General features: G+C 48.8%; 1 protein-coding gene and 1 long non-coding RNA gene across 7 annotated transcripts in view; both read right to left on the bottom strand.

Annotated features, from left to right (window-relative positions):
* Positions 1–547: 547 nt before the first annotated feature.
* Positions 548–3,898, bottom strand: LOC133068346 (uncharacterized). The gene is made up of 3 exons (XR_009695496.1): positions 3,728–3,898; positions 3,279–3,635; positions 548–1,056 (listed from the first exon to the last, which is right to left on the bottom strand). It is a non-coding gene; the product is annotated as an uncharacterized LOC133068346 (long non-coding RNA).
* Positions 3,899–18,989: 15,091 nt separating this feature from the next.
* Positions 18,990–24,219, bottom strand: part of KLHL25 (kelch like family member 25) — a 51,981-nt gene continuing 46,751 nt past the window's right edge. For all 6 annotated transcript variants that reach the window (XM_061158649.1, XM_061158646.1, XM_061158647.1 and 3 more), the window contains one exon: positions 18,990–20,475. The gene's annotated coding sequence lies outside the window, so the exon portion shown is untranslated. The remainder of the gene's footprint in view (positions 20,476–24,219) is intronic.

Genomic DNA, 24,219 nt, shown 5'->3' on the forward strand with positions numbered 1-24,219 from the left:
TTTCGTCATGTTTTCTTTATACTCATTTTTTTAAACTGAAGTCTGGTTAATTTATAATACTGAAAATATTGAAGTATAGTTAATATATATGTAAATCAGGTGTACATCACAGTGATTTGGGGTTTGTTTGTTGTGACAAACGATATTCCATTATAGATTATTATAAGATATTGGCCCTGTACTATGCAGTAAATCTTCAACTGCTATCTATTTTATTTACTGTGTGTGTGTGTGTGAGTCGCTCAGTCATGTTGGAACCTTTGTGACCCCATGGACTGTAGCCCTCCAAGCTCCTCTGTCCATGAGATTCACCAGGCAAGAATACTACAGTGGGTTGCCATTTCCTCCTCCAAGGGATCTTCCGGACCCAGGGATTGAACCTGGGTTGCCTGCATTGCCGTCAGATTCTTTATCATCTGAGCCACCTGGGAAGCTCATTGCTTCTCTGTTTTATGTATTTACTTTGTTAATGCCATGCTCCTAATTCCTCCCCCCACCAATCCCATCTGGTAATGATAAGTTTGCTTTCTATGTCTGTGAATCTGTTTTGTATATAGATTCATTTGTATTTTTTAAATTCCACGTATAAGTGATGTGGTATATAGTATTTGTCATTCTCCGTTTTATTTCACTAAGTATAACATTCTCTTGGTCTGTCCATGTTGCTGCAAATGGCAATATTTCACTCTTTGTGACGACTGTATACACGTACTGCATCTTCCCAAACCAGCCGTCTTGATGGGCACTGGCTGCTTCTGTGTCTTGGCTGTTGTAAGCTGTGCTGTGTGAACACTCGGGTGCATGTCTCCTTTTGTTTGGGGCCCTTTTTAGTTGCAGCATCCCGGATCTCTTTCGTCGTGGTGTTCGAGGTCTTTAGTCACAGGCATGTTGCCAGGATCAGTTCAGTTGCAGGGATCTCATTTCCTGATCAGGGATCAAACCCAGGCTCCTGCGTTGGGAGCACAGTCGTTGCCGCTGGACCACCAGGGAAGTCCCACATGGATCATTAAATTAGAGTCTTCATCTCTTCTAAGTATGTGCCCAGGAATGGGATGGCTGGATCACATGGTAACTCGTTATTTTTAAGGGTACTCCACACTGTTCTCCATGGTGGCTACACCAATTTACATTCCCACCAACAGCCTTTGTACGCATTCTTATTTATCAGAATTAAAGTCATGTTCTATACAGACACTTATATCCTACTTACTTCACTTCACATTTTCATATGGACATTGGGTACCTAATACCTTTAGGTATTGCCAACTTTTCACTCTTATAAATAACCTGCAGGGCTGGTTTATAGCACCGCTTTCCCCCCCATTTCAAAGTAAACACATGTTTATTAGAGAAAACGTGGAAACTATTAATATGTAGAATAAATAAATAAAAACTATAGTAGGAAGTTCTGCTTCCAACCAAGTTGGAGTAATACTGACCAGATTTACTCACCTACCTAAAACAACCAAAACTCCACACAAAATGTGTGGAATGAAGGTTTTAAGGACACTGGAAATCCAACAACAGAGTACAGGTACCCCCGAGAGACCAAGGGCCTGTCTGAGCCTACCTTAGGCCTTGCAACTGCCCTGAGTTTCCCAGCTGCAGCCAAGCATGAAGGCACAGGTGGAATCTGAAAGACTCCCCACGTTGAGGGGATGGAGCTGAGAGTCATGAGATGAAGGGAGATGGATCTGGCAGGACAGGGGGCTTCCCTGGTGGTCCAGAGGTGAAGAATGTGCCTTCCAGTGCAGGGGCCACGGGTTCGATCCATGGCTGGGGAACTAAGACCCCACAGGCCTTGGGGCAGCTAAGCCCCCGCACTGCAGCTGCCGCGATCACGTGCCACTAGAGAGAAGCCCGCACGCCACCGCGGGGAAGCAGCAGGCCGCGGTGATGGATCCCAGCACCGAGACCCAGGGCAGCCAAGTAAATGAGCCGGCGGCGCTGGTGGTAAAGAACCCCCCCACCCCCGCCAGTGCAGGAGACGTAAGAGAAACGGGTTCAGTCCCTGGGTCGGGAAGATCCCTTGGAAGAGGGCATGGCAGTCCGCTCCAGCATTCTTGCCTGGAGAATCCCATGGACAGAGGAGCCTGGCAGGCTGCAGCCCAGGGGTCGCACAGAGTCGGACGCCCCTGAGGCGAATGAGCACAGGACAAAGGATTGGAGGTGAAAGTGCCTGTGCTCACGCTGGGTCAGGGTAGTGCCTGTTCCCACCAGCTGGGCTGGAAAAACCATTCACAGGGCATAGGCTAGAGGACACACAGAAGGATCTTTCTTAGGAAATAGGGACTAATTAGCCCGAGATGAAGCACTGCTCCAGTTTCACCTAACAAGTCTTGAAAAGCAAGACCTGGGCTTCTCAGATGGTGCCGTGGTAAAGAACCTGCCTGCCATTGCAGAAGATGCAGGTTCGATCCCTGGGTCAGGAAGATCTGGAGAAGGAAATGGTAACCCACTCCAGTATTCTTGCCTGGGAAATCCCATGGACAGAGGAGCCTGGTGGGCTACAGTCCGTGGGGTCGCAAAGAGCGGGACATGACTGAACGTGCAAGAGGATCAAACTGGTCCCAAATAACTTAGCCATGTCCCAGAGTCAGGAGTGTCCAGGAAAACATCCAGCACACAACAGTGACATTCACAGTGTCTGGCCTCCAGAGGAATTACTACCCACGTCAGAAAAAATTTAATTCATAGTGAGGATGAAAATCATGTAACCTGACACAGAGCTGACACAGATGTTAGAATGACCAGACAGGGATGTTAAAAGTCAGTATAACTATGTCCCATAAATTTAACAAAAAGAAGTGAAAAACTGATACTCCAAAGGCAACAACATATTGTTGAAAGAAATAAAAGAAGACCTAAGTAAGTGGAAACACATCATGGATCAGGAGACTTAACATTGTTAATAGGCCAGTATTCCCCAAATCAGTCTATGGGTTCACACAGTCCTTGTCAAAAGCCCAGCAGCAACTGGGCTTCCCTGCAGAAACTGACAAGCTGACCCCAAACTTCATATGTGAATTCCAGCGATCCAGAACAGCTACAACAATCTTGAAACAGAAGAGCCAAGTTCAAAGACACACACTTCCCAGTTTCAAGACTCACTACAGAGCTATGGTTATTGAGACAGGGTGTTACTGGCTCAAGGACAGACTATCCTTAAGCCAGTAGAGATCTGGAGATCTAGCCTTAAGCCAGTAGAATAGAATTGAGAGTCCAAACCTGTGCTGTCACATTTACGGTCAGTGGGTTTTTGGAAATGTTTTATTTACCTGTTTTGGCTGTGCTGGGTCTTCGTTGCCGGGCACGGGCTTCCTCTAGTTGCGGTGGGGCAGGGGCTACTCCCTAGCTGTGGGGCACGCTTCTCGCTGCTGTGGCTTCTCTTGTTGCAGAGCACCGTCTCTAGAATGTGTGGGCTCAGTCGTTGTGACACATGGCCTTAGCTGCCCCGCAGCATGTGGAATCTTCCCTCACCAGGGATTGAATCTGTGTCCCCCGCATCGGTGAATTCTTAGCCACTGGATCTCCAGGGAATTCCAGTGGTCAGTTGATTTTTGACAAGGGTGTCAGGACTGTTCAATGTGGAAAGAGCAGTCTTTTCAGTAAATCATACTGGGAGAGCTGGATACCTACATGCAAGAAAAATGAAATTAGACACACACTACTCCCCCCCCCAACACACACACACACACACACACACACAAGCACGCGTAATAACTACCTGGTCCCTTGTGGCTCAGATGGTAAAGAATCTGCCTGCAATGGGGGAGACATGGGTTCTCCATGGGTCAGGAAGATCCCTTGGAGAAGGAAAAGGCAGCCTACTCCAGTATTCATGCCTGGAGAGTCCCATGGACAGAGGAGCCTGGTGGGCTACAGTCCATGGGTCACAAAGAGCCGGACACGACTGAGTGACTAACACTACTCTAAGAGCTAAGAAAAAAACAGGGTCAAATCCTCATGACTTGAGGTTAGGCAAAGCCTTCTTAGATACAAGGCTAAAACCACAAATGTCAAAAATAATAATATGGGCTTCATCAAATTTAAAAACTTCTGTGCCTCAAAAGCTACCATCAAGAAAGTGAAAAGAAAACATAGAGAATGGGTGAAAATATTTTAAATTGTTAATCTGACACGGGAATTTTATCTAGAATATATTAAGAACACTTTCAGCTGAATAATAAAAGGACAAATGACCAAATTTCAAAATGGGCAAAGCTGCTGAATAGACATTTCTCCAAAGAAGATACATAAATGGCCAATAAGCTCATGCAAAGATGTTCAACATCATTAGTTATCAGAGAAATGCAGATCAAAACCACAAAATGTGAAATATCAATTCATACTCACTAGGAAGGCTATAATAGTTTAAAAAAAAAAAAAGAAAGAAACCGGATAACAAGTGGGCAGGAGGCTGTAGAGAAATGAGAACCCTCGTGTGCTGCTCCTGGGAATATAAAATGATGCAGCCACTTGTGAAAATGTTCTGACGGTTTCTCAAGTGGTTAACCAAAGTGTACTGATACTTGCTACAAGGATGAACCTTGAAAACATCGTGCAAAGTCAGAGCAGTCGCAGAGGACCACACACTGTTTTATTCCATTTATACAAAATGTACAGAATACAGGCAAATGCAGGGAGATCCATGATTGCCGTGGGCTGCAGCAGCTGGCGGGGAAGGAGAGTGACTGCTCATGGGGATGGGGTTTCTTTTGGGATGAATGAAAATATTCTAAAATAGACTCTGATCATGGTCACATAACTCTGTGCATACACTCACAGGTGTAGGACTTTCGTGGTGATGGATATAGCACAACACTTGGTGACTGTGATGATTTCCAGGGTATATTCATACCTCAAATGGTATAAAATTGTACAGTTTAAATAGGTGCAGTTTATGGCATATCTATGACACCCCATAAAACTATTTCTGAAAATCACCTACAGTGAGCATCTAGAAATAAGCACACTTCACAGTATGATATATCCTTCCAATCTCTTTTCTCTGAGCACAGTTTATTTTACAAATGGGGTAACCCTGCTCTTTTTCCGCTTGGTAATGTGTCATGATCGTCTTTCCACATCGCTGAAAGCTTAGGAAATATATTTGATGGCCACATAGCCTTTTACGTTCAATAATGCAGTAAAATTTTTTGTTATTTATTTATTTATTGGTTGTGCTGCGTCCTCCTTCCCGCATGCGGGCTTTCTCTAGTCGTGGTGCATGCATACGTGCTTAGGCGTTCAGCCGTGACTGACTCTTGGGACTGTAGCCTGCCAGGCTCCCCAGTCCATGGGATTCTTGCACTGAGAGGGGGCTACTCTCTAGCTGCGGTGTGTGGGCTTCTCATTGTGGCGGCCTCTCTTGTCGCTGAGCACAGGCTCCAGGGTTCGCAGGCTTCAGTGTTTGCGGCACGTGGGGTTGGTATTTGTGGCTCATGGGCTCTGGAGCACAGGCTCCATAGTTGTGGCGCACAGGCTTTAGTTGCTCCGAGGCATGTGGGATCCTCCCAGGCCAGGGATCAAACCCACGTGCCCTGCATTGGCAGGCGGACTCTTATCCGCTGTACCACTCGGGAAGTCCAATAATGCAGTAAGTTAATTCCAATCAGGGGAATCCAATATGCCTTCTGAGCCTTTCTGGCCTCAGGGGCTCCTCTACCCCAGGGGGCCCAGAAGGCAGAGAGAAGTTCACCTGGGCCCCGTGCCAGCACAGGACAGGTCACCTAGGCAGTGATCAGCAGACTTTCAGGGTCACGTGTTCTTCTGAAAATGATTGCAGAACAACGTGCCCTTCTTGCGTTTTTAAGTTGATCTCTAAAATGATGTCACAAGTTTAGTAGTTACAAAGTTTAGAAGTTGTCACAGTATTTATGTGCTTTGAATAGATTGAGGGCTGAAGATTTAAGCTGTCTGCTTCATAGGAGACGTCTACCACATAACCTAATCAACAAAGCCAGTCCTTACTGGCAAACCGGCCAATTCGGAATTTGTTTCCCCCAGAATAAGTTTGATTTTTTTAAAAAAAACTGATTTATTTATTTATTTGGGGCTTCCCTGGTGGTTCAGATGGCAAAGAATCTGCCTGCAATGCCAGAGATCCGGATTCAGTCCCTGGGTTGGGGAGATCTCCTGGAGAAGGAAATGGCAACCCACTCTAGTATTCTTGCCTGGAGAATCCCACAGACAGAGGAGCCTGGCGGGCCACAGTCCAGGGGCTCACAAAGAGTCAGACACGACCGAGCGGCCAACAGACATTTATTTCTTTGGCTCTGCCAGATCTCAGTTGCAGCATGCAGAGTCTTTAGTTGCAGTTTGAGCCCTTCCTGGAGGCAGTCAGCCTCCCGAGGAGAAACGTCTCTGCATCAGGAGCCAGAATGGGTTCCTTAAGACTGCTCGCTTTCCAGGCAGGAGCCGAGGTCCTATGACTACAGGAACCTTGGCTCCTGAAGTGAACACCCGGGCCTCGGCAGGAGGAGGAAGCATGTGTACCACGACGAGGGAGACGGTGGCCTCAGAGCTGAGGCTCCCAGGCGGCTCCCGGCTTCCTGCAGCCAGGGTTCAGGGGCCAACGTGGATTTCTGGTGGGAGTTTCCTCTGACCCTTCCTGCACCCCCAGAATTCTGGAGTGCTTCCTCCTTTGTGATAATGCTTTTCCTAACACGTCCCCCACAGTGACTCCATTGGGAACGTCTCTGGGGCACAGAACGCTGTGGAAGGAGGTCTTTATTTTCCTGAGGAGTAAGGGAACCTTCTGGATAAGGGTATCCACAGACAAGGGGGGCTGCAACCTGGGCCCCCCTGGCCTGACTCCCAGTGCACCCCTATACCACCTTGGGGCGTGCACCAAGGGCTCAGCTGTGAGGACGGCACACACTGTCTGCCGTCCACACCGTCTGCACAGCTCAGCCTCCCCCGGGAGGGGCCGGGGCATCAGAACACAGCCTGGAGAAGAGCTGGGAGCCAGACCCCCAGCCGAACTCGGCAGCCAGGCCTCTGGGGTATCGTTTCTTCGTTCGTGTTAAACTCTCATGTCTCTGCCTGAGAACCGGGGCTGGAGAGGGGTAGAGACAAGACCCTCGTAGGACATGTGACCCAGAGCACCAGCGTGACCCTCTGCGGACACGGGTAGGCTTGTCTCAAAGACATTGTGAAGCTGAAATGAGCCCCTGTGGGGGAGAGAAGCCACCTGGTCTCAGAGCCCGCTTCCCCTCCGTGCTGGCCTTCGGGTGAATCTTGGGGGACGGGAGAGCTGCCCGTCTTCCTCCCCTGGATCCCCACCCTGGAGGGTGCTGCTGGGCGGGACCACCCTGGGTGTCACAGGTGCCGCAGGCACAGGGCTACCTGCAAACAGCTTTACAATCATGGGCGTCTGGTGGGGGCGTGGGGGGGGCCCTGTCACTCACAGGGAGGGCAGGACCCCCCACCTGGAGCCAGTGCCTGGTGTGGGGTGGTACTCCCTGCAAAGATGAATTAGTTGGTTGTGCAATACAGGGGTGTCCGTAAGCTTCTTCTGGGGTCCCAGAGCAAGGCCCTTCCTCTCTCTTTGTTGTAGAAAGGCCAACTCAGCTCCCTTAGTACCCAATTCAGCTCAACAAGCCAGTGACTGAATCCCTGCCTCGGGGACTGCCCCTGGGCGCGTTCAGACAGGAGTGTGTGTAATCAACCCGGCGAAGTGGTGACTGGTCCTCATGACAGACACAGGACCGGAGAGGCGCTGCGGTCCTCCTGTGGCCCTCATGTGGCTGGAGGCCCGAGAGCCCCTCCTCTGCTGTGACCCCAGGGCTCTGACCTCCAGCTGCCGCACCAGGTCAGCCACAGCCCCAGAGCCAGGCTCCCTTGGCTTGGGGGGCCTGGAAGGCCAGGGGTCAGCAGGGGGGCCTCGGGAGAAGCGAGCAACTATCCTGGTCTCCAGGGGGCTTTCCCACATCTTGAGACCAGGGCATGTGGTCGCCCTGGGCACAGGAACAAATGCCCATGCTCTCTAAACCAAATCCCAAATGCTCCCCAGGAAATCCCATCCCACCCCACCCACTCGGTGCTGAGGCTCCCTGGTACCACCCAGGTCCTGACCACAGTTGTTTCACTCAGCCTTTTTCTGAAGGACGCCCCCCCGCCCCGGCCTCTGCAGCCCACCTAGAAAAAAATGCCCAGACAGGGCAGACATCTGAGCTCCAGATGACAAGCAAGTGCCCTGATGCCTGAGGGCCCAAAGTCTGCATCCCAAAGGGATTGAAGCCCCCTCCTGAGCCTGAAGCTGGAGGACACCCCCCGCAACCCCCAGATCTTTCCCAACCCAACTCGATTTTTAAGGAAAGAAAAAAATATGCATATTCTTATACAAAGCCCTTTCACAATCCTTCCAGGCTTCCCTGGTGGCTCAGCAGTAGAGAATCTGCCTGCAATGCAGGAGATGTGTGTTCGATCCTTTAGTCCGGAGGATCCCTTGGAGGAGGAAATGGCAACCCATTCTAGTATTCTTGCCTGGAGAATCCCATGGACAGAAGAGCCCGGTGGGCTACAAAGAGTTGGACACAATTTAGTGACTAAATCACCACCACTAACAGCACCACTAATCCTTGCAGGTAGGTAAAAGGATTCTTCTTTATTTTATAAACGAGAAAAACGAGTCTGAGAGAGTGTTTTGCCCAAGGCCAGGCTGCTGGGGGTGATGCCAGAGATCAGTTGGGATCTGCTTGGCTTTGAAGCTAGAGGCTCTCCTAGTGCAGACCCTCCCCTTTCACCTCCACGCCTGCGTCTTTTCCATGAAAACTGCGGGCAGTCTGACCTCTGGGTATAGTATGGCCCAAAGCATCAACAGGAGCATTTACAAAAATACTTGTGGTGATTCAACTGATAACCCCTAACGACTTGCATGAGACGTGCGTGGGAAGGAGCCGGGGTGGGGTCTCAACTCAGGGAAACGTGCTGACCAACAGGAAGCTCACGGTGAGAGTTAACAATGGCGCACCTTTGTGGGGCTTCCCCCATGGCTCAGTTGGCAAAGAATCCGCCTGCAATGCAGGAGACCCTGGTTCGATTCCTGGGTTGGGAAGATCCCCTGAAGAAGGGAAAGGCTACCTACTCCAGTATTCTGACCTGGAGAATTCCATGGACTATAGAGTCCATGGAGTTGCAAAGAGTCAGACATGACTGAGTGACTTTCACTTTGACCTTTGTGGAGCGTTTCCTGAGCGCCAGGCGCTGTCTCAGGACTTTGTCTAAGACTCACGTGTTCAGTTCTCCTAAGGACCCGGTGAAATGGCCAGTGCAAGAGACATAAGAGATGCGGGATCAATCCCTGGATCAGGAAGATCCCCTGGAGAAGGGATGGCAACCCACTCCAGTATTCTTGCTGGAGAATCCCGGGGACAGAGGAGTCTGGTGGGCTAAGGTCCATAGGGTCACAGAGAGTCGGACACGACTGAAACGCCTCAGCACACACACAGTTGAAGCACAGGGACCTGAAGGGTCTGCTCCAAGGCCCGAGTGTGTGAGAGCCTCAGGGTCCTGTCTGTCTGGAGCAGCGGGACAGGGACACACGAAAGCCAGACAATACAAAAGCTGGTGCTGGAGGGTTATCCCCAAGCCTGGTGTCAGATGCACGTGCATATTGGAAGATGAAGAGCATGTGGTGTGAACTTCTCCACTTAGATCCTTCACAGTCACTTCTTATGAAGTGGCCAGGAGGCCCTGCCCTGGGCAAGCACCTGGCGGCCAGGTGAGCGGGCACAGGAAGACGGGCTGCACGGACCCAGCACCATCCCACCTGCAGGCTCTGCCCCGGCCCCGGGGGAGGGGCTCGTGGCTCGGGCTGGCCCTCGCGTCCTTCCCAGGATCGGGGAAATGGGACTGGGGCTTCGTGGACCTGTCACGGATTCACACGCTGCACTCAGGGCGCCCGACAGGCACAGTTGGCACGTCTCCCACCCAGGGTGCAGGGCTGGCCTCCTGTGGTCGGGGTGGATAAGGCTGGACGTGAGCCCAGGAGCAGCTCTTGCAGCCGTGGCCTCCTGGAAGCACCGAGGGTCAGGAGAAGGCTCAGCGGGTGGGCGCTGCCCTGGGACCCCTGGACGGGGTGGCCGGCGCTTGGGCACATCACCTGAGGTCTGGCCGGGGCCCCGGGAGCAGGGCCACACGAGCCGACAGGGAGGAGAGGGGCCCCAGTTCCTGCCCAGGCCTGCCCACCCGGGCCCTGGAGTGGACCTCAAGGCCGGGCAGGCCCTGCCATTCCTGTACTGGACATCAGGGTCGGGAGGGTTGCCGGGGGTGCTGGGGCCTGGCTGAGGGCCCTGCAAGACACCCCACAGTGAGCCTGGGCCACGGGCTCCTGTCCCTTGGAACCCTCCAGCTCCTTCTATAATGGAAAAGGAGATATAAATATATTTGAGGTCTCATATATATTTGAGAACAGGGCATCAGAGGATGAGATGGCTGGATGGCATCACCAATGCAATGGACATGAACATGGGCAAACTTCGGGAGACAGTGATCGACAGAGAGGCCTGGCAGCTGCAGTCCATGGGGTCACAGAGTCAGACCCGACTGGGCGACTGAACAACAACACTGTATATCTGGGCTTCCCAGATGACTCAGCTGTAAAGTACCCACCTACAGTGCTGGAGCCGCAGGAGACCCGGGTTCTGATTCCTGGGTTGGGAAGATTCCCCTGGAGGGATCTTCAGTGTTCTTGATGAATGCAATACCCGCTCAGTATTCTTACCTGGAAAATCCCATGGACGGAGGAGCCTGGTGGGCTACAGTCCGTAGGGTAACAAAGAGTCGGACACGGCTAAAACCACTCAGCACACACACATATATATATATACACACAGATAAAACACATGAATGTATAACTGAATTACTTTGCTGTACATCTGAAACTAACACAACATTGTAAATCAACACACTTCCACTGGTTTTTGTTTTTTAAAGGTCCTTCTTTCCTCACTATAATTTACAGGCTCAGGTGTACCAGGATGCGTGTCTGGTTCTTTTGCCCTAAGCATGCTTGCTCCAAGTATTTCCACTGCATAACTAATTGGCCATAAGGCAACCTTGTCCAAGAAGATAAAATAATGAAAAATAAGAGAGGGACACTAAAAAGGACATAGTAAAACATGAGAAATGAATAACAAAATTAAAAACACTTTGTTGCGACACACAAAATATTTGAATATATTTAAAATATGTGTAGATTCATGGCAATACTGCAGAAATAACTGATTTTGTGAGTTGTACCTAAGCACTTATCTTCCAAGTCATAGTATTTTATACATTTTTTTTTTACTTACTCACTTGTTTTGCTGACATCACACTTTTTTCATTAGAATTTCCTCCCTCATTAAGAAAGGTATTAAATGCCTGTTTTCCAAGCACCAAGAGCATATTCATAGGTGAGCTCTATGTTGTGTTGTGAAAACTTCTTTCACGACTGTTTCTGGCATTTTGTCACATGTCCACTGATAGATGTTCCAAAGTTCTACTGGAAATGTAGCTTCAACTCTGTGTCTTCAAATCACAGAAGGATCTGCAAACTGCTATGTTACCATTGCCTAGTATAGCAGGCAGTATAGTATGGCTTCACTTTCTTACTTCACACCTCCAGTAAGTTTTATCACATGTCCATATTGCGTGTGTGCTCAGTTGCTCAGTCTTTACGACCCCATGGACTGTTCATGGGATTTCCCAGCAGGAATACTGGAGTGGGTTGCCATTTCCTTCTCCAGGGGATCTTCCCGACCCAGGGATTGAATCCACGTCTCCTGCACTGGCAGCAGATTCTTTACCAGTGAGCCACCTGGGAAGCCCCATCATGGCCGTTATCAGTTCAGTCGCTCAGTCCCGTCCGACTCTTTGCGACCGCATGGACTGCAGCACGCCAGGCTTCCCTGTCCATCCCTAAGTCTGGGTGCTTACTCAAACTCATGTCCATCGAGCCGGTGATGCCATCCAACCATCTCATCCTCTGTCGTATATGTCGTGGCCATATATGTAGTGGTTTTATCCACAATTCAAATGCATCAATTCTTCGGCACTCAGCTTTCTTTATGGTCCAACTCTCACATCTATACCTGACTACTGGAAAAACCATAGCTTTGACCAAACAAACTTTTAAATTTTCATTATTTACCCCTTATCCCATCACGGGTGGGAGGGCTCCTGCTCGCATCCCAGAGTCGGTGTGGCCCCTGGGAAGCCAAGGAGCCTGGGGTCACGCCTGCAGGGCGCGGACTGGGCGCATATCCCACCCCCTGCGATGGTGGTGGCCATTCCTACTGTATCCAGGGCTCCCTGGTGTTTAGCGCTTTACAGAGCTTGACCTCAATCCCTTCTGTTAACCCCGCCATTGGTAAGTCTCTATCAGAGAATCAAATGGTTTATTCAAGCCTGCACACAAATGAGACAGCTGGGACAGTGGGCTTAGCCCTGAAGGCCACCTTCTGCCCACTGCAGCCTGGTGCCTCCCACCAGTGTGACCCTGTGACGAGCAGCTTTAACCTCTTGGCCTTTCTCCTCACCAGCAGGAAGGGGACAAGGATGCCCACCTCCAAGGGAGTCACTGTGAGGATTAAAGGAGGTGAGGATGTAAAGCACTGGTCAGGGGGCACCAGAGTTACAGCTGACAGATGCCAGCACATGAGGGGCCAGGCTCTGTCAGGGGCTGACAGCTGGACTCACATGTCCTGCTCAGAGAAGAGGAAGCAGGTCCACATAGGCAGGTTCCACTCCTCACCAGGCAGGTAGATGGAGATGGTATTGTCCCTTGATAGCTTCTCTCCCCTTTGTTCAGTAATACAGGTTTACTGACACTTCCTTGGGAGTGTGCAGAAGTTATGTGTCCTTAAAGAGGCTTGCTTGTCATATCATAATCTTCCCCTCCCAGTTCCTGGAATGCAGATGAGATGGCAGGGCCTAGGTAGCCATATTGGGCCAGGAGGTAGAAGCCGCAAAGCAAGCCAGCAGATCCACAAGACAGGAGGAGGTTGGGCCCAACCCTGTGCAGCCACTCTGGTCTTGGCTTCTTTACACTCGCAGCACAGCTGCATAAATGAGAAACACACCTACTTCCTGTCTGGGTTTTTTCTACAGCCTGACCCAAGGCCGATCCCAAGTGTCCAGATCTCGGGCCTGGGAGGAGACAGTGCTTGCCTTGGCTGTTCTCAGCCCTGAAGCAGGAGTGAACAGTGTGATGGGGCCAGAGTGTCCTCCCAGGGGTGGCCCTGGAGGCCACGCAGGGCAGCTCTGTTCCTGGCTGTTCTATCAGCTCTGTACTTTTGAGATCCACTCACTCATTCAGGTGATGATCAATTTTATGAGAAACGTGATGTAATACCCCAACTCCAGAATCTGAAGCATTACGTCACAGTGTTAAAGCCCAGGCTTGGCTCTGGGGGCCTGGACACCCTGAGGTTTAGAGCAGAGGTGCCCTCCCCGCCACCAGGGGGCGCCGTGCGGTCAGGTCGCCCGCACCGCCCAGGGGTGTTTCTTGCCTGTGCCCACAATTTTATTTTTTTAATTGAAGTATAGTTGAGTTATAATATTGTGTTGGTTTCAGGTATACAGAAGAGTGACCCAGCTGTGTATGTGTGTGTGTTTTCCAGATAACTTTCCATTGAAGGTTATTACAAAATATTGAATATAGTTCCCCGTGCTATATGGTAAATCTTTGTTGCTTATCTCTTTTATGTATAGTAGCTTGTATCTGTTAATCCCATACTCCTAACTTATCCCTCCCCACCCTTCCCTTTCCCCTCAGATGACAGCAAGTTTGTTTTCTACATCTGTGAGTCTGTTTGTTTTGTATATATCTTTTAGATTCCACAACGAAGTGGTATCCTGTTTGTCTTTCTCTTACTTCACTTAGTGTGGTAATTTCTAGGTCCATCCATGTTGCTAAAAATGGCAATATTTCATTATCTTTTACAGCCGATTAATATTTGTTTATATATACCATATCTTCTTAAACCAATCATCTGCTGATGCCCACCTCGGTCGTTTCCAGGTCTTGACTATTGTAAATAGTGCTTCTGTGAGCACTAGAGTGCATGTATCTTTTTAAATTAGTTTTCACCTTTTCTGGATACATGCCCAGGGGTGAGACTGATGGATGATATGGTTCAGTTCAGTTCAGTCGCTCAGTCGTGTCCGACTCTTTGTGACCCCATGAACCGCAGCATGCCAGGCCTCCCTGTCCATCACCAACTCCCAGAGTACACCCAAACCCATGTCCATCCAGTCAGTGATGCCAACCAACCATCTCATCCTCTGTCATCCCCTTCTCCTCCTGCCGTCAGTCTTTCCCAGCATCAGGGTCTTTTCAAATGAGTCAGCTCTTTGCATCAGGTGGCCAAAGTATTGGAGCTTCAGCTTCAACATCAGGCCCTCCAATGAACACCCAGGACTGATCTTTACAATGGACTGGTTGGATCTCCTTGCAGTCCAAGGGACTCTCAAGAGTCTTCTCCAACACCACAGTTCAAAAGCATCAGTTCTTCTGTGCTCAGCTTTCTTTATAGTCCAACTCTCACATCCATACATGACCACTGGAAAAACCATAGGCTTGACTAGATGGGCCTTTTTTGGCAAAGTAGTGTCTCTGCTTTTTAATATGCTGTCTAGGTTGGTCATAACTTTCCTTCCAAGGAGCAAGCATCTTTTAATTTCATGGCTGCACTCACCATCCGCAGTGATTTTAGAGCCCAGAAAAATAAAGCCAGCCACTGTTTCCCTATCTATTTGCCATGAAGTGATGGGATGGTATGGTAGCTCTATTTTTAGTTTTGAAAGGACCCCCTATACTGTTCTCTGTAGTGACTGTACCAATTTATAGTCCCACCAACAGTGTAGGAGGGTACCCTTTTCTTCACACCCTCTCCAGCATTTATTTATAGACTTTCTGATCATGGTCATTCTGACCCATGTGGGGCAATACCTCATTGTGGTTTTGATTTGCATTTCTCTAGTGGTGATGTTGAGCGTCTTCTCATGTACCTATTGGCAATCTGTATTGTCTTCTTTGGAGAGATGTCTATTTAGGTCTTCTGCCCCCCCCCCTTTTTTTTTTCCATTGGTAGTAGTTTGTTCTTTTCTTACCAAGTTGTATGAGCTGTTTGTATATTTTGGATATTAACCTCTTATCATCTGCATTGTTTGCAAATATTTTCTCCCATTCCATAGGCTGCCTTTTCATTTTGTTGATGGTTTCCTTTGCTGTGCAAAAGCTTTTAATTAGGTTATCATTTATTTTTTCTTTTGTCTTGGGAGACTGACCTAAGAAAATATTGCTACAATTTATGACAGAATGTTTTGCCATGGTTTCTTGGGAGTTTTACGGTATCTTTTATTTTGGTCTTTAAACCATTTTCTTTCTTTTTGTATATGAAGTGTTCTAATTTCATTTGTTAGTATACGTAGCTGTCCAGCTTTCCTACCACCACCGCTGAAGGGACTGTCATTTCTGCACTGTATATTCTGGCTTCTGTTGTAGGTTGACCATAGGTGTGTGGGTTTATTTCTGGGTTCTCTATTCTAGGCCTTAGGTTTGTGGGGAGTTTGACTTCTTCCTTTCCAATTTGAATACCTATTATTTCTTGTTTCATTCACCACAGCTAGGACTTTCAATACTGTGTTGAGTAGAAGTTGTTAGAGTGGGCATCCTTGTCTTGCTCAATTTATTTAGCAAGGTTTTTATGTTTTCATCACTGTCATATTAGCTGTAGGGATGTTATAAATTGCTTTTATGATGCTGAGATATGTTCCCTCAATACCCACTTTGGTGAGAGCTTTTATCATGAATGGATATTAAATTTTATCAAATGCCTTTTCTCTATTGAGATGATCATGTAGTTTTTGTCTTTTTTTTTATGGTTTTGTATCACTTTTATTTCTATTGGAACAGAGATAAGCAATGTTGCTTTTGTTTTCTCCATCAGGCACATGCATTCAATTATACATACTACTACATCTACTGGTTTCTGCCCCCTTTCCCCAGATAACTTTTTCCAGTGTGTTGACTAGTGTTCCCTATACAAAACAATAGGTCCTTGTTGACTGTACAGATACCAGTTTTATTGCACATGCTAATTTATCCCTGTCCAGCATTTTCCTTCTCCAGTAACCATAGGTTTCTTTTCTAAGCCTCTGAGTGTATTTGTTTGGTCAATTCATGTAGTTCTATCCATTTTCATATTGTACCCCAGTGTGATATGTATGCTGTTTTTCTCTGTATAACCTGCTACCCATAATTGTCTTTTCTTTTGTTAATGGGGTATATCACATTTATTAATTTGTGTATGTTGAACTATCCTTGAAACCTGGAATGAATTCAACTGGACCATGGTGTATAATCCTTCTTATGTACTACTGAATTCTGTTTGCCAATTTTTTTTTTTAGGACCATACCATGCAGCATGTGGGATCTTAGTCCCCCAACCCGGGATTGAACCTTTGTCCCCTGTATTGGGAGCGAGGAGTCTTAACCACTAGTGAAGTCCCTCAGTGTGCTGAGTTTTTTATTTTAAATATTCCCATATTTTTATTAGTCTTATTTATTGATTTTTTTTTTCATTGCGGCAATAGTGGAGGATAAAAAGTACTTTCTCCATGCACAAAGGGTGTCCAAATGACAGAAGCTGGTGTAGGAAGGACATCTTTCCGTTGGTGAAAGTTTCTGTGTGCTTTGGCTGGCTGAGGGTGACCCCAGCAGGATGCCTGCAGTGAAACCCAGTGTCTGGAACCAGCCCGGCACAGACCAGGAGACATGCTGGAGAGGGACCCACCCTGTCCACCCTCACCCAGCAGTTGTACCTGGCCCAGCAGCATTCAGTAAGAGGTAACAAGTCCCTGTCTCCTGGTGCCCAGCCCCAGGCCCAGAAATGCACACCAGAAAGATCTGGAGCAGGCCATGTGCTGGGGGTCCCACAGAGTCCCTGCGGCAGTGATCCCGATACATCCTTCTCATTAGACTGCCAGCTGTCAAGGTTTGCTAATATTTTGTTGAGGAATTTTGCATCAGTATTCATCAAAGATATTCACCTGTAAATTTTTTTTTTTAGTGGCGTTGTCTAGTTTGGGTATCAGGGTGACAGTGGTGTCATAGAGTGACTTTGTGGTTGTTCCCTCCTCCTCAGTCTTTTCAGAGGGTTTGAGAAGGATCAGGATAAATCCTTTGTTTACCCAGTGAAGCTGTCCACTCCTGGACTTCCGTTTGCAGAGAGTTTTTACAATTACAAATTGTGTTTCACTTCTAGTGATTGGTTTGGTAAAATGATGCTTCTTCTTGACTCAATTTTGGCAGGCTGTAGGTCTCTATAAACGCACCTGTTTCTTCTGTGGTGTCCAATTTGTTGCCGCCTAACTGTCCACTGGATTCCCTCATAGCTTAGTCAGTAAAGAATCCACCTGCAATGCAGTTTGATTCCTGGGTTGGGAAGATCCCCTGGAGAAGGAAATGGCAACCCACTCCAGTGTTCTTTCTTGGGAAATCTCCAGGACAGAGGAGCCTGGCAAACTACAGTCCATGGGGTCACAAGAGTCAGACATGACTTAGCAATTGTACCACCAACAGTTCCTAGTATTCTAGCATGATGATCTTTTTGTTTCTGTGGTACTAGAAGTTATTTCTCTTCTTCCATTCCTATTTTGATTATCTGGCTTCTCTCTTTTTCCTGGTGAGCCTGACTAGAGGTTTGTCAATTTTATTTTTTAAAAAGTATCTTAGTTTCACTTTTTTTTTTCCATTGTTCTTTTTTAATCTCTATTTTCTCTCTGAACTTTTTATTTCCTTCCTTCTGCTGACTTTAGTTTTATTTATTCTAATTCTTTTAGGTTGCTTGAGATTATTCTAGTTTCTTCAGGAAGGCCTGTATCGCTATGAAATTCTGTTAAAACTGTTACGCTGCGTCCCATAGATCTTCTAAGGTTGTGTTCTCATTGTCTTTTGTCTCAAGGTATTTCCTGATTTCCTCTGATTTGATCACTGAGCAGTGCTTCTTCAGGAGCATGTTGTTTAGTCTCCATGTATTTGTTTTCTTCTCCATTTTTCTTTCTGTGATTGATCTTGAGCTTCCTATCTGTCATGTTCAGAAAAGAAGCCTGAAGTAATTTCTATCAATAATCTTTCTTAATGACTTTAGCACTTCTATTACCTGCTCTTTGAACTTGGGGTCTAGTAGACTGGTGAGGTCTGCTTCATTATTTGTTCTTTCACAGGATTTCTTGTTCCTTTAATTGGGATTAGTTCCTCTGCTTTTTCATTTTACTTTCGTCTCTATAAGTTTAGACGGAAAAGTTACTTACTGTGGTCCTGAGGGGGTGTTTTCATGGGGGAGCATCCTTGTATAGACTGAGTCCAGTACTTTGGGTGTGAAGGCCACTGTTGGAATGGACGCCAGCCTCATCTTTCCCCACGGTGTGCCGGCCACTGTCCCCGTCATCAGGGGTGTGGCTGGTGTCCAGAGCCTGTGGTGGGACGTTGTACAGGGCTTCCTCTTTACTCTGCGGTTGTCACAGCCCTGCCTGTCCCACCTTGAGTTTACAGCACCTAATAGCTATGAAAATGAGTGAAAGGGGCGCAGGCAAACCTGGGCATTAGTGTTGTAACCGATGCTAGACCCTCGAGTGGTGATGCCTCCCTTAACGCAGCTGGTGTTACTTTCACACAAATGAGTGTTAGCTGGGGGCTCACAGCGCACAAACGTGGCAATCAGTGGAATTACAGCTTTAAGTTGACACTCACGCATGGGCTTTTCAGGGAAGGAGTCCTCAGCACCCCACATGAGAATCAATGTGAGGCCTGTGCTGCTGAAACGATCTGAGGACAGGAGGCCCTGACCTCTGGGTGCCCGTGGGTCTCCCCCAGCAGGCCGTGAGCCCTGACTGCTGCAGCAGAAATCAGCCCACTCACACCCTGCATCCCCCAAGACTGGCCTCGGCACCCCAGGAAGGCAAGATTTCTCAACTCTTTTATTAAGTTAGAAATGGGTAAAAACAACACAACTTGTGGAGAAAGCACCACTGTGAGGTCCTTTGTGCTGCCAGACCTGTGACGAGCGCAGCAATCCAACAGGCCAGGGGGCCCTCCAGGCGGTGCGGGCGCTGGACCGGGGCTGCCGCTTCCCCGGCGTCTCGGGCTGAGCCATCTCCGGGGACCAGGCCCCTGGTTTCTGGGTGTCTGAGAGGAAGCACTGAGAGCAAGGTGTAGCCTCGGACACAGGCGGGGGCTGTGGGGCCCCAGGAACCTGGAGACGTGCCTTCTGCTTTTTCCCCAGGGGAAGCGGATGGCCTATGGCTGGTGCACATCTGTGGGCCAACCCTGCCCTAAAGATGCCCTTGGGGCCCCGGGGACACCCACAGGCCCGGAGCCAGCACAGAGGTCCTGTAAGGGGGCAGGGCCAACTCGGAAGCAACCGGCCCCACGAGTAGTACAGCCTACTTGGGTGCACCAGGGCAGGCAAGGGACAAGCCCAGACCCTCAAACGCTAGGTGAGGGGGGCACCGGTAGGAGCCGACCTTTCCAGAAGCCCGCGGCTGTGGCTGGACCTGTGAGGTGCCCGATACTTGGAAGGTGGGAGGATGAACAAATGCTTGGCAGTTCTCTTGCAACCACTGTCACGTTTTGAGCTTAGGGGACACGTGAGCCAGACCCCATCACCAGTTGGAAGGTTGAGAGGCCAGCGTCACAGGGCTTTGTCATCCTCTCCAAGCTGAGTCCAGCCCGTGGTGGGGTCTGTTGTGGGCACCCTGGAGTCCCCCAGTGGGCCCCAGCTCACATCTGCTCCTGGTCTGGGCTCTGGGGGAGGTGATGGGCAGCCCCATGGGCACGTGCCACCCAGGGTCCCTGCACACCTGTGCCTGCACCCGGGAGATGGTGGGTCGCTGGGGGTGAGGCCCGCCTCTCGGGAGCCTATTTAACGCTGGTGGCCTGGAGGTCATTTGCTGAGAAGGCCTAGTGGCTGTCACTGAACGGTTCTCTCCCTTAAGACTTTCTCCACAGCACAATCCAGCCTCAGCCCCCGTGCACCCAGTTCCCAGGGGCTGGGGGTGTCCTGTGTGGGGAGACTTTACAACACCACCAGGGAAGCCCGGAGCCCAAGACTGTGCTATCCCACACCCGCCCAGCCCCCCCAGCCCCCCGCCCCAGTCCAGGATGCCCTCAAGGCTCTGCAGACTTGTCTTTCTCCTCCAGGCCGAGGGACTCTTGCTGTCCGTCCACAGCCCCCTGGAAGGTCTTCTCCCCCGGCAAACCACCACAAAGCAGGCAAGGCCTCAGCCAGACCCATAGCACGCGGGAGACGGCTCTTCTTCCCTGAAGCTCGGAGCAGCCCCCGAGGCCGTCGCTCCCAGGGCTGGTGGGCCGGCTTCTGGCCACTCAGAGCACTGGGCCAGGCGGAGCGACCCACAGACAAGGTCAGGGCCACATGCAAGAGCGAGGGCCGCGGCCGTGGGGCGGGGAGAAACACACAGCATCTGCAGAGGAACGAGAGAGAAAAGGTGAATCGCACCTACCGCCTTCTGTCCTCACCTGGAGTCGGACCTGATGGCAAGGCCACAAGGAGGGGCTGGGGCGCAGACCCTGGGCGGAAGGCCTGGAGTGAGAACGGAGCTAGCCTGTCACCTCCCTGAGCTGGGCTTTGCTCACCTCCATCCAGCTTCTGCAGACACACACTCTGCACACCCTCAACCCAGTGGGCACCGTGCCAGGCCCAGAGAAAGGGGACGGCAGATACAGCTACCATCTCTGTGGATCGGCTCCAGTGGGAGAAACTGCAGGCTTGTATGAACAAATGTATACAGCCAATGTATACAGCCAACACACATAGAAGTGCTATATGTGGGAAAAAAACTTAAGAGAGATTAGAGAGCCATTTTGCACCAGGAACTGTGGTCTAAAGTCCTGGGTGAGAGCCTTCTGCAAGCTATGAGCAAGTGAAACTGAGCTTCACTCCAAGGGAAAAAAGAGCCAATAAAACATGGAAGGAAGCAAGTGCATAAAACAGTAGCGGAGACAAAATGCCAGAGCAGAAAGATGTGCACTCACCTCTTCTTACGAAAACACCGAAATTACAATTAACTGCTGAACAAGCATCGACCAAAAAAAAAATGCTGGAACCTACCAGAAAGGATACGCTACTTCCACAGACAAAGAAGAAGCCACAATATGATGGCAGGAGGGATGCAATCACGATAAAAACAAATCCCATACCTGCGAGGAGGGAAACTCACAAACTGGAACTTATTATAGAAGTTGTCCCATGGGAGTAAAAGTTCTGAGCCCCTGTCAGGCTCCCCAGTCTTGACTGGGAGGAGGCACCTCAAGAGAACCTGGTTTCGAAGGCCGGCAGGGCTGGACTGCAGGAATTCCACAGGACTGGGAGAAACACACTCCACTCTGGGAGGGTGCACAGATCTTATGCGCACGAAGACCCAGTGAAAGTGAAAGTGAAGTCACTCAGTCGTGCCCGACTCTTTGCGACCCCACGGGCTGTAGCCTACCAGGCTCCTCCGTCCATGGGATTTTCCAGGCAAGAGTACTGGAGTGGGGTACCATTGCCTTCTCCAGGGGATATTCCCAACCCAGGGATCGAACCCAGGTCTCCTGCATTGTAGGAAGACACTTTACCGTCTGAGCCGCCAGGGAAGAAATAACAAAACCAGTGACCTCATAAGAGCCTAGGCCAGACCTACCTACCTGCTGGTACTGGAGGGTCTCCTGAGGAAGTGGGGGGCGGCTGTGGCAGACGGCGGGGACAAAGACACTGAAAGTGGTCATTCTGGGGAGTACTCACTGACGTGAGCCTTCCTGGAGGGCGTCATTTTCTCACCAGGACCTGACCCCACCCAACAAGCTCTGGGCTCCAACAGGGTGGGAACCCAAACCCACCCCTCAGCAGGCGGGCTGCTTAGACACATCTTGAGAACACAGCCGTCTCTTTGTAACCCTGTGGACTGTAGCCCAGCAGGCTCCTCTGTCCACGGGATTTCCCAGGCAAGAATACTGGAGTGGGTTCCCATTTCCTTGTCCAGGGATCTTCCCGCCAGGGGTTCAGGGACTGAACCCACACCACCTGAATTGACAGGAGGATTCTTTACCCCTGAGCCACCTGGGAAGCTTCACACTACATTTAAACTGATGAAAAAGCTACAACAAAGAATACTCTATCCAGCAAGGTTCTCATTCAGATTTGATGGAAAAACCAACAGGTTCACTGACAGACAAAAGCTAAGAGAATTCAGCACCACCAACCAGCTTTGCAGCTAATGATAAAAGAACTTCTCGAGGTGGGAAAAAAAAGGCTACAATTAGAAACAAGAAAATTACAAATGGGAAAACTCACTGATAAAGGTAAATATACAGTAAAGGTAGGAAATGACCCACACACAAATATGACATCAAATGTGAGGAGAGACGGAGAAGACAATGGTGCCCCACTCCAGTACTCTTGCCTGGAAAATCCCATGGACGGAGGAGCCTGGTGGGCTGCAGTCCAAGGGGTCGTGAAGAGTCAGACACGACTGAGCGACTTCACTTTCACTTTTATGCATTGGAGAAGGAAATGGCAACCCACTCCAGTGTTCTTGCCTGGAGAATCCCAGGGGTGGGGTCGCACAGAGTCGGACACCACTGAAGTGACTTAGCAGCAGCAGTGAGGAGAGAAGAATACAAATGCAGGATATTGGAAATGCAATTGAAATTTAAAAACCAGCAACTTAAAACAACCTTGTTTATATATAGGCTGCTAAATCAAAACTTTAAGGTAAGTGCAAACCAAAAATTAACAATAGATAAACACGAAAAAGAAAAAGGAATTCAAACACAACACTAAAGTTAGTCATCCAATCACAAGAGAACAAAGTGGGATGAGAAAAGGTCTATGAAAACAAATCAACAAAAGGCAAAAGGAGAGGATACATGCTGTCCACAAGAGACCCACTCAGATCTAGGGCACCCACAGACTGAAAGGGGGGAGGAGAAAGGTGCTCCATGCAAATGGAGATCAAAAGAAAGCTGGAGCAGCAGTAATCGTATCAGACAAAACAGACTTTATTAAGTCTGTTACAAGAGACAATTTTTCCTTATTGCAAAATTCGGACTTAAATTGAAAAAAGTAGGGAAAACCAATAGGCCATTCAGATATGACCTAAATCAAATCCCTTATGACTATACAGTGGAAGTGACCAATGGATTCAAGGGATTTGATATGACAGAGCGCCTGAAGAACTATGGACAGAGGTTCGTAACACTGTACAGGAGGTGGTGATCAAGACCATCCCCGTGGAAAAGAAATGCAAGAAGGCCAAGCGGCTGTCTGGGGAGGCCTTACACATAGCTGAGAAAAGAAGAGAAGCGGAAGGCAAAGGAGAAAAGAAAGATATTCCCATTTGAATGCAGAGTTCCAAAGAACAGCAACGAGAGATAAGAAAGCCCTCCTCAGTGATCAATGCAAAGAAATAGAGGAAAACAATAGAATGGGAAAGACTAGAGATCTCTTCAAGAAAATTAAAGCTACCAAGGGAACATTTCATGCAAAGGCAGTCACAATAAAGGACAGAAACGATATGGACCCAACAGAAGTAGAAGATATTAAGAGGTGGCAAGAATACACAGAAAAACTATACAAAAAAGATCTTTACAACCCAGATAACCATGATGGTGTGATCACTCACCTAGAGTCAGACATCCTGGAGTGTGAAATCAAGTGGGCCTTAGGAAGCATCACTATGAACAAAGCTGGTAGAGGTGATGTGCTATTTCAAATCCTAAAAGATGATGCCGTGAAAGTGCTGCACTCAATATGCCAGCAAATTTGGACAACTCAGCAGTGGTCACTGGACTGGAAAAGGTCAGTTTTCATTCCAATCCCAAAGAAAAGCAATGCCTGAGAATGTTCAAACTACTTCACAATTGCACTGATCTCACATGCTAGCAAAGTAATGCTCCCAATTCTGCAAGCCAGGCTTCAATAGTACATGAACTGAGAACTTCCAGGTGTTCAAATTGGATTTAGAAAAGGCAAAGGAACCAGAGATCAAATTGCCAACGTCCGTTGGATCAGAGAAAAAGTAAGAGAGTTCCAGAAAAATATCTGCTTCATTGACTATGCTAAAGCCTTTGACTGTGTGGATCACAACAAATTCTGGAAAATTCTTAAAGAGATGGGAATAGCAAACCACCTTATCTGCCTCCTGAGAAATCTGTATGTAGGTCAAGAA

This window comes from Dama dama, chromosome 13 (assembly GCF_033118175.1).
Source record: "Dama dama isolate Ldn47 chromosome 13, ASM3311817v1, whole genome shotgun sequence".
Taxonomy (NCBI): Eukaryota; Metazoa; Chordata; class Mammalia; order Artiodactyla; family Cervidae; genus Dama; species Dama dama.